The sequence below is a fragment of the Lissotriton helveticus genome, chromosome 6 (genome assembly GCF_964261635.1).
Source record: "Lissotriton helveticus chromosome 6, aLisHel1.1, whole genome shotgun sequence".
In the NCBI taxonomy this organism is placed as follows: Eukaryota; Metazoa; Chordata; class Amphibia; order Caudata; family Salamandridae; genus Lissotriton; species Lissotriton helveticus.
In genome coordinates this window covers 31,883,163-31,893,682 of record NC_136067.1, presented here as the reverse complement: position 1 = coordinate 31,893,682, position 10,520 = coordinate 31,883,163, and positions in this window count along the sequence as shown.

Below are 10,520 nucleotides of genomic sequence, written 5' to 3'. Positions count from 1 at the left end.
TTGTTTATCTGCAAGCCCAGAATAAGGTTTCCGTACCATGCATTGAATTTGCATCCCCAAGCCTAGAACAAGGTGTATGATGGCATGCCGTGTGGGTGTAGATACACCTGCTCTGCACTAGATGGCAGGAGTATGCAGAGCATGTGAATCTGCAGCACTACATGCTACAAACAGATGCTTGCAGGTTAATAACCTAATCCTTAGCCCTGCATAGTGGGCCGTGTTGGCACACCTGCTGCCTTGTCACTCACCACTTGATGTTCCCACATTCTTAGTGCCACTGAGCGTCTTTTTAAAGTTAGAAAAATTGTCCGCACACAAAACAATTGGTACAAACTGGTCTCTGGTCAGTGGGCATCATCCATTGTCTAGTAAACTGTTCATTTTGCTCTGCTCACTACATTATTGGGCAGTCTTTACCCATTGGCTCCCTTGACTTTCAGTGACTTGTCTAAAAGCCTCTGCGCATGTTTACATCTGTAAAACTGGTTCCTAGCTTCTATTCCGGTGTGGAACAGGTGCTTTTAATAACTTAAAATTCGGGCTATCCTGCCTAAACTCTCAAAGTTTGTAATGGTGACATTGTAATGCTGTTGCAGAGTGCTTGATTGGCTGGTGGTTCCTTCTGGTCGCGAAATGGTTTTATGGCGCATGGCATAACTGTGAAGGCTAGTTTGCAAGACCTCCCTGCTGCATCTTGGGCAGCCATGTTTAATCGCTGACACATTTTAGTGTTTGGCTCACTTTAGTACTGCAAGCATTTGCCACAGTGTGCCACAGTGTGCCAATGTTGGGACATACTCTCCCAACAGCAACAGTTTGTATCTCCCCGGTAGATTGCACTAGTTAGCTGCCTGCCCTGCAAGTCTCCTATCTCAGATTTGTGGTCTTGACAGGGTTGCTGTAAACGTGCAGTGCGGTTTCGAATACGTTTTTGTATTTGTAAAGCTTGCAATGCTGCTCCTGTATTTAGATCGGCGTAGCGAGTCTGCCTGCAGACTACTATCAAGTTTAGATGCAACTTGCACTTCTTGCTACACCATGCCAACTTGTAGAGACCTAGGTTTGGGGCATCAGTGGCTGTAGATGTACATCTAGTGTTGGGTTCTGAAGTTTGCAGTTTTTCTCAAGTCTTTTGTCACGCAGTTCAGTGACTTACGGTTGGTTGGTAATGCTCATGGGCTTTGGTTTTTCCCTGCCTTCTGGCTGAGACATTCGCCAGTTAAGCTCTTCGTTGACTCCCCAACTCCAGCATCCCCAAAGACAGTAACAGAATTGTCATCTCGTGGCCACACACTGGCACCTAGTGGGGATGGGTGAGAACTAAACCTAGATAGGCCTTTAGTCCACCGCCTGCACAGACAAGATCGCAGAGACCCTAGCTGCACCCTTGGGTGCACAAGGCCCAAAACAACCCATGGTGTTTGTAAGAACTGGGACCACCAGTTCTCCGGGGGGTAGCTTGGTTCGAGCAGGAAGGCGCCAGGGGCTTACGTGTGAAGTAGCTACTCAACACACTCATCCACTGAGGCAATAAGTGGGCACAATAATGAAGACCCCCACCAGTACTTCTGATTAAAAATCAAGATCTTTTATATAGAATTAAAGTCGGGGTAATTCAATTGATCAACAGTTCTTAGAATATTTAATCAAGGCATTTTTATCAGGTGAGCAAAAGTATCAAATAACACAGCCCTTTTTAACACAGCCCTTTTTCAATGAACGCTTCAGGAAAAAGGGGGGGGGGGGTACTTTCATAAACCAGGAACTGGCATTTCAGGAAGTAAATGTGAACATTTCATCTGGAAAATATAATCAGTTCAACACAGGTACCCATTTCATTGAAGAAGCCAGGGGGGGGGGTTAATCATTCAGCAGTGTAGCACAGCCCCCATAGAGGCTATAGGAAGCCCGCCCCTGCAAGAAATTCAGAATGAGGCATACAATCCACAGTTCCACTGGCAGGCATAAGACATTTTCCTATTTTACTGTAGGCATACAGGGACAAGGGGCTACTCATCCAGCATAGGCATTGGCCCCAAGCCAGGGCGCTTTATGGCTCAGCAAATGATACAGGCACCAGGCAACATGAACAGGATTTCATGAGACTGTAACAGACCCCCTAGCCCAGTTCCGGGCCTTCTTGGCTAGTTCAGGGCCAAAGGGGCCCAGTCCCCAATTCTCCTGTCAGGTCCTGAAGGCCACCGGGCTTAACAATCGTTCGACAGGGGAGGGGCGGCCCCGGGGCCTCCCTCGATCTTCCTGGGGGCCCTGCGTTCCCCCCCCCACCCGGGGGTTACCCTAGGTTCTTGGGCCTTCCCGGCCCTTGTGGTGGTGTCGGCAGTGGAGAAGCGTGGCTCAGTGGTTAGAGGCGGCAGACCCGGAAGCTGAGATCGACCGTGGACCAGGGTTCGATTCCCCGCCTTGGTGGGTCTTGGGCTCAAAATTCCACGTACTCGACAATTCTCGCTCTGGTGCCTACTCAACTCACGGGGTCACACTCTGCTACTCTGGGCAATAGCTTGCTTAATCTCCACTACGGCCCCTCGCAGCGGGATGCCTGGCTTTCACCTTGTGGACACCCTGCCGGGGTTTCTCACAGGGGAATACCAGGACGGGTTCCCTAAGAAAGCGCCGGGACGCTCACGGGCAGCTGTGCGCTTTACAAGTCCAACACATTTACATTTACATTACATTTACACACAGTGGGGGGAGGGCTCTCGTTCCACCTGGAGAACCCTCCGATCTCTGGCCGTCCTCAGGAGGTGAGAGGATGGACCAGGGAGGCCCACGCGGCTTGCGCGCTCCTCACGGGCCTCCCTCCGGTCTCTGGCAGTTTCACGGGCCTCACGCTGGGGAGGGAGGGGCTCGGAGCACTCACGGAGCCCTTCCTAGCACTTAGTCTCCCCGGTCCCAGGCTCGCGGTGGTGAGAGCGGCCCGGGGCTCCGTCAGGCAGCGGTTGCGGCGCCCAAGGGGGCGTGTCTAAAGACTCCTCAACCCCCACCACATGACAGGGGGAGGAGTGGTTGCTGCTATTGACCCCTGAGGCTTGAGCCGGGCTGTTATTTTTAATTGTTCTTAACTGTTCTCTTACTGTGTGCATTTCCCTTGTGTCCGTCCCCCCCCCCCCTGCACTAGCGCTCGGATTTCAGCGTGGCGCTTGGTGTTTAACTCGCTGATTTTAGGGTGAGTGAACTCAGTATAATTCAACATCCGGACTGACTGCACTCTGTCTTGTGTTGGCAGCTTTACCTACCTCTTCCCCGCAGTGACAGGCTGATTGCAGAGCCGTCTTCCCTCTGGGCCCGGGCTGAGTTTTCAGCGGCAGCCATTTTGGGTAGGGAACCCCTCTCCTGGTGCTCTAGTCGCCCCTATAAAAACATATGGCCATGGCTACGCTCAGCGGGCGCGCCGTAGTCCAGCCAGAGTCCAGCCTGTCCGCGACCAAACGGGGTCTGGGTCCTTGGGCTCCTATGTACCCTCTGGCATAACGGACACCTACAGGTATAGCTCGCACTACACTCTACAAGATTTAGTATCTGTGTCCGAAACTCGCAGATAGTTGCTACCATTCTTTACAAGCTGACTCACTACCTCTCTTTTGTGAGACTTGCAACTATATTTCTTATCCTGTGAAGCTGATTAAGCGGGAAAATTCTAAACTAAACATGTCATTGTTAAACTGCAGATACATAAAACAGACATTTGATTTAATGAGGAGTGACCTGGATGTGTTTCTTACCGAGACGTGGTTAGACGAAGCATCGTCTCCTGAAGTTCTCGAAGCCATTCCTCCTGGGTACTGCCTACTCAGATTAGACGGACCGAAGCAGCGAGGAGGGGGGCTAGCTCTTAATTATAAATCTGATCTAGAATGCACGTTACTGAAAGCCATGTTTAACAGTGAAAGCGGCTTTTTTACAATAAAAGCAGGACCTGATATCGTCATTAACGGGCTGCTAATATACCGCCCACCCGGAGGGGCAGCACAGTTTCGCGATCAGCTGCTGGAACTGATAACTCAACCAGCACTCCGATATAAGAAGTTTCTTATTCTAGGTGACCTTAACCTCCACTTCGAAGATATGAAGTGCGGGGAGGCACAGGCTGTGGTTACAGCATTGAAATCCTTTGGGCTTAATTTGCAATCTATAGCTCCCTCGCACCAATTAGGCCATCTTTTGGACCCCATTTTTGCGAACTGGGAGGGTATTAAGGTCTCCCTTCCGACCAAATCGTTCTGATCTGATCATCTTATTCCATTTGAAATACAAGATCTAGCAAATTTCTATCCCAGAAGCGCAGAGACTGGACAAAATTTAAGCAAGGGATATTTCAACTCGCCCTTCAGGAAAAATCTCCGCCCCCTAGCAACACTTTGCAGGAGGCATGGAGTAGTTATGAAAAGTGGGTGTCCAATGCGCTAGATACGGCTGCACCCTGGACACTTAAACCTCCCGCAAGACAAACCAAAACTGCACCCTGGTTTTCTGAAAAACTTAACGGCCAAAGCCAAATGCAAAAACTTGGAACGGAGCTGGAGAAAAAGCTATAATCCAGAATGTAAAATACACTACAGGGCGGAATTAAAAAAATATCAGAAATGAGTGCGAGTAGAGCAGGGTATTCATTTTAAAAGCAGAATTGAATTAGCGGACAACCCCACCAGAGAACTCTTTGCTATCTACAAAGAGCTTACGGTCCCGTCCAGACTTGAAGCCCAAGATAGCTACTCCAATGAGCTCTGTGACCATGGCCAATTTTTTTTATTTTTTATTTTTAATAGGTAAGGTTGATCCATGCCACCTTTACAGATGTTGCCGATCTCTTGAGTAAACGGGCTGATGCCAGGGCCAGCTACACGGGGAAATCTCATCTTACATGTTTTAAGATACCTGAGAGACAGGAATTATTAAACATTGCCAATAGTATCCAGTCTGGCTCTCCGTGACGTGTGTCCACCTGTACGCTGTAAAGGAGTCATGGAGTGTATGATTGATCAGATCAGCCATATTGTCACTCTGTCTCTCCAACACTGCCAGGTGCTAGATACATGGAAAACAGCCCAGGTTATCCCATTAAAAAAAAAACTAATATTCAGATCTCCCAATTCCAAAATCTGCGTCCCATCTCCCTTCTTCCCTTTTGTGCTAAAATCGTGGAAAAGGTGGTTAATGGGCAACTCATGAGATATTTGGAGGAGGAGTCCCTCCTCCACCCCACTCAATCTGGATTTAGAGCCGGCTACTCTACGGAGTCAGCCGTCCTCTACTCAACTGAGTGCCTCAGACAGATGGCGGATGAAGGGCAGACAGCAGCGTTGATTTTACTAGGTCTGAGTGCAGCCTTTGACACCGTGCTGCACACAACGCTGCTGTCACGCCTCTCTGAGATGGGAGTGGAGGGATCTGCCTATACCTGGTGGGATTCTTTCCTGGCCAACAGGAGTTTTCAGATGCACTGTCCCCTTTAAATCCTCTTTGAGAAAGTTGAGCCATGGGGTTCCGCAGGGCTCGAGTTTGAGCCCTACTTTGTTCAATCTATACATGGAATCCCTGGCTCACATAGTGGAATCGTTTGGGGTGGGTATTGTCAGTTATGCTGATACCCAACTGATGTTCAGGCTTACGCCAGACAGCAGAGAAGACGCTACCAACTTTTCCAACTGCCTGTCATCCGTGGCAACATGGATGAATAATAATTGTCTGCGCCTAAATGGCGAGAACAGAATTGTTGGTCGTGGGAAAATCATCGTCAGCTTGGTCGCATATGTGGTGGCCCACTGAACTGGGCACCCCCCCCTTCCTGCTGACTCCGTAAGAAATATAGGAGTAGTGCTTGACTGATCTCTCGTATAAATCCCACGTCAGCAAAGTGACAGGCAGGTGCTTTGGCATACTGAAAACCCTTCGAAAAATTTTAGATCTTCTCCCCATTAGTGCTAGAAAGACCATTGTCCATGCCCTAGTCACACACCACCTTGATTACGGTAATGCTATGCTAGTGGGTCTGAGCAAAAAACATCTTCACCAATTGCAGTGCGTTCAGAACACAGCGGCACGCCTTGTACTCAACTATCTCGCAGAGCATCTGGGAAGACTGCTTTAGCCAAGCTTCACTGGCTTCCAGTCAGGGAGCGAGACTCCCTGCTTTGCACATCGTATAGCCCAAGGCAGAGGCCTGGCCTACCTGCAGAACCTTCTTACTATCCACCGCCCCACCTGGAATTTGAGATAGTCCGGAGTGATGCTGTTTAAACCCCCTCTTATTACCAGAGCCAGGATGGGCGGGCGTTCGTTCAGGTATCTGGCCTCTAAACATTGGAACAATCTCCCTCTTGACCTCTGCATGGAACCCTCAGAGGCTAGATTCCGCGGAAAACTTAACGCTCCTCTTTCCTTCCACTTAATTCTTGTGTGTGCTCTGACCCTGGCCTTTCGCCGGATCTTTTGCCTCGTGATTTAGCGGTAACTGCAAACACAACAATGATGGACAGAATGTGGATCAATGTCACACATTCACCCCAGTCCAAAGATCTGGGCCCAAATCCATCGTTTTTCCACTCCACACCACCCTGGGTTAGACAATGGCGATATGCAAATCAGCGCTGACCCTGTGCCCCATGGGAACAGTCCAGTCCGAACTACAAAAGCCATGTCCTTCCCAGAACGGAAACAAGCATCCGAGGACCGGCCCGGTTTCGAGGTAACACCTCTCCTCAGCCCGGCTAGCTTGATTCCAGTGGTGTGGAGTGCCTGGGACTCACGTCTAAGCATCCCCAGTACACTTAGAGCGGTAACTGCAAACACAACAATGTTTGTTGCATATCGCCAGGCTTCTCGCTAGATGGTACTCCCATCGCTGTTCCAGAGGGAGGAGTCTTCTGGCGATAAAGGCCACAGGTTGGTCTTGGCCATCATCGTTGAGTTGCGATAGCATGGCACCTACGCCATGCTCTGAGGCATCTGTCTGCACGATTAATTCTTTTTGGAAGTCCGGAGTCGCCAACACTGGAGCGGTGCACATCATGCGCTTCAGTGTTTCAAATGCCTCCTGGCAAGCAGCTGTCCAGATTACCTTGCGTGGCTGCTTTTTGGACGTCAACTCGGCAAGGGGGCCACGATGGTGCCATATCCCTTGACGAACCTGCGGTAATAGCCAGTGAGGCTGAGGAATGCTCGGACCTCAGTCTGAGTTTTGGGGGGCTCCCAGGCCATGATGGTCTCAATTTTGGCCTGGAGGGGTTGCACCTTACCCCCGCCCATCAGGTGTCCCAGGTACACGACAGATCCCTGTCCAATCTGTCACTAGCTAGCCTTGATGGTCAGGCCAGCACGCTGTAAAGCCTGCAGCACCTTCTGGAGATGCTGCAGATGGTCCTCCCAGGTGCTACTGAAGACAGCTATGTCATCCAGGTACGCCGCTGAGGATTCCAGGCCAGATAGCACCTGGTTCACCAACCGCTGAAAGGTGGCCGAGCATTCTTGAGCCCGAAGGGCATCATTCTGAATTGGCTCTCGGGGTGGAGAACGCTATCCTCTCCTTCGCTCCATCGGCCATGGCAATCTGCCAGTACCCTGATGTCAAGTCGATGGTGCTGAGGTACTTGGCTGCTCCCAGCCGGTCAATCAGCTCATCTGCCCGTGGGATCGGGTGAGCATCTGTCTTGGTGACAGAGTTCAATCCCCGATAGTCCACACAGAACCGAAGTTCTGGTGTGGTGCCCGGTGGAGCTGCTTTAGGCACCAGCACGACCGGACTAGCCCACGGGCTGCTGGAGGGTTCGATCACTCCCAGCTCCAGCATTTTGGTCACCTCACCCTGGATGCTGTTCACTTTCTCGGACAGCCGGTAAGACTTGGTTTTTACTGGCGGACTGTCCCCTGTGTCCATCATGGGTACACAGATGCGTAATTCCAGGCGTGAGGGAGAACAATGAGGCGTGCTGCGCAAATACCTGGCGGCAGTCCCTCTGTTCTGGGGTCAAGGATGGGGAGAGGATAACTCCCTTCACTGAACCATCCTTTTCCTGAGCCGCTAGGTCAGGAAGAGGCTCACTCTCCCTCCTCGCTCCCATCTGTCGCCATGAGGAGAGCAAGCTCCGACCGCTCATAGTGAGGCTTCAGGCGGTTGACGTGGAGCGGCTGACTGGGGGGGGGGGGGGGGCGGCTGCAAGTCAACGACGTAGGTGGTCTGGCCTTGATGCTCCACAATCTCGTACGGACCAGTCCACCAGTCCTGGAGGACACTAAGCTCCCCAGGCTCCATGACCCACACCTTCTGTCCAGTGTCCAACTCCATCCGAGCGTTGCGGTCATACCACTCCTTCATGACGGCTTGGCTAGCCTCGAAGTTGTCTGAGCCTTCCTTCCACAGCTTGGCCATCTGGCTGCGGAATGCCCGCATGTAGCGGACTACATCACGGGGAAGCTTCTGCGAAGTCTTCTCCCACCCCTCTTTGACAAGGCTGAGGGGTCCCCTAACGGGGTGGCCATAGAGCAGTTCGAAGGGGCTGAACCCGACTCCCTTCTGTGGTACCTCGCGGTACGAAAACAGCAGGCTCCGGTTCATCCCCTTCAAGGTCTTGTTGAAGCGCTCTACGAGCCCGTTAGTCTGGGGGTGGTAAGGAGTGGAGAACCGATAGGTCACTCTCACATGGCCGACATGAAGTTTGTGCCCCTGTCCGACACCACGACCTTGGGAAACCCACTAGGGTAAAATCCCACTAGGGTAAATATCCCTATCGGGGCCCGCGCCACCACAGGTGCAGTAACGGTCCTCGGAGGGATAGCCTCCGGGTACCGAGTGGCGTGGTCCACCAAGATGAACCGGTGTCCCGCAGAGGTTGGAGGGTCCAACAATGTCAATACGACCCGCTCAATTGGTCCCGACCACCAGGAGTGGTTCCAATGGGGCCTTCACTTTGGTCCCCGTCTTGCCACTTGCCTGGCAAGTCTTGCAGTAGGTGTCGGAGGCAACCCTAATCCTGGGCCAATAAAAATGTGGGACTAGCCTTGAAAAGGTCTTGTCCTGGCCCAAGTGTCTGGCTAAGGGTATCTCATGCGCCAGTTCCAACAAAAAGGTCCGGTAGCACTGGGGGACCACTAAGGCCCTCGAGGATCCATGCACCGGAACCTTTGGCTCACTGTACAGGAGGCCATCCTCCCAATACACGTGATAACTGCCGGTCTCTTGGTTGACCGCTTGGGCCTGTCGCCGCATGCCTTCAAGCGTGGGGCACTCCTTCTGCGCCCGACAGAATTCCTCCCGGGTCGGCCCTCCTTCCACATGTCACTCGGCAAGGGTCTTAATAGGTAGTATGGACGGATTCATTTCTAGCTTTGTGATGAAGGGATCAATGTAAATGGCAAAGAGTAGAGGGGAACAGGGACACCCTTGTCTTGTACCTCTCGTCACTTTGATGATGTCCGATGTTACCCCATTGATCATAACAACCGCTTCGGGAGCAATATACATTTTCTGCACTGCTTGGATAAAATGATCCCCGATCCCACTCTTTGCCATGACCGACCATAGATATTGCCAGGAGACCCTATCGAATGCTTTTTCTGCATCTAATAAAATTAGGCCCATAGGGTCTCCTGCTACCTCGGCAATGTCAAAGAGTTATCACTCTCTGGACGTGATCTGTGGTTGATCTTCCGGGGACAAACCCGTGTTGTCTAACAGATACAATTTTGTGAATTAACCTCATAGAAGCTATGGAACGTCCAGCTCCAGTGCTGGACGTTCCATTGTGCAGGTGAGGTTCGAACGTTCAATGGCCGGCAGCACTACGGAGGTAGTGGTGCCGTCGGCCGCTGAACGTGCGCAGCAATTAAAGGGTTAAAGGTGCCAATCTACTTGCTAACAGTTTGGAATATATTTTGGAGTCGTTATTGATTAGGGTAATAGGACGGTATGTACCTAATTCTGTGGGATCTTTATTTTTTTTGGGGAACACTATAATTTTTGCACATGCCCAAGAAGCCGGAGGATTTCCATTCATGAAAACCTGGGTAAACAACGGTCAAAATGTCCTTAAGTGGGCTACTGAATCTGGCATACAATTCCACGGGAATACCGTCTAGGCCTGATGCCTTACCGGATGGAAGACTGCGTATAGACAATAACATTTCTATCCAATCAGGAGTTTCAACGAGGAATCCCTCATCTGCTTTGGATAGGTAGGGCCTTATATCCGAATTTAGATACTCGTCAATTTTATCTTGTTTAATATCTGTTTCAGAATAAAGCTCTGCATAATATCTCCTAAAGGCGTCTCTTATTTCGTTTGTATCGTGAGTTAGGCCGAAAACGGGGTCTTATAGATTTGATCGTATTTTTCGAATTTTGTTCTCTTACACTTACAGGTAATTGGTGCCCTATCTGTTCACTCCATTCATAGATTTTTTCCCTATTTGCAGTAGCTTTGATGATTGCTTTACAGGTAAATACTTCAGATATTAAGTTTTTTGCTATCGCTACATCTCTAATTGCCTCATCAATGTTGTTCCCC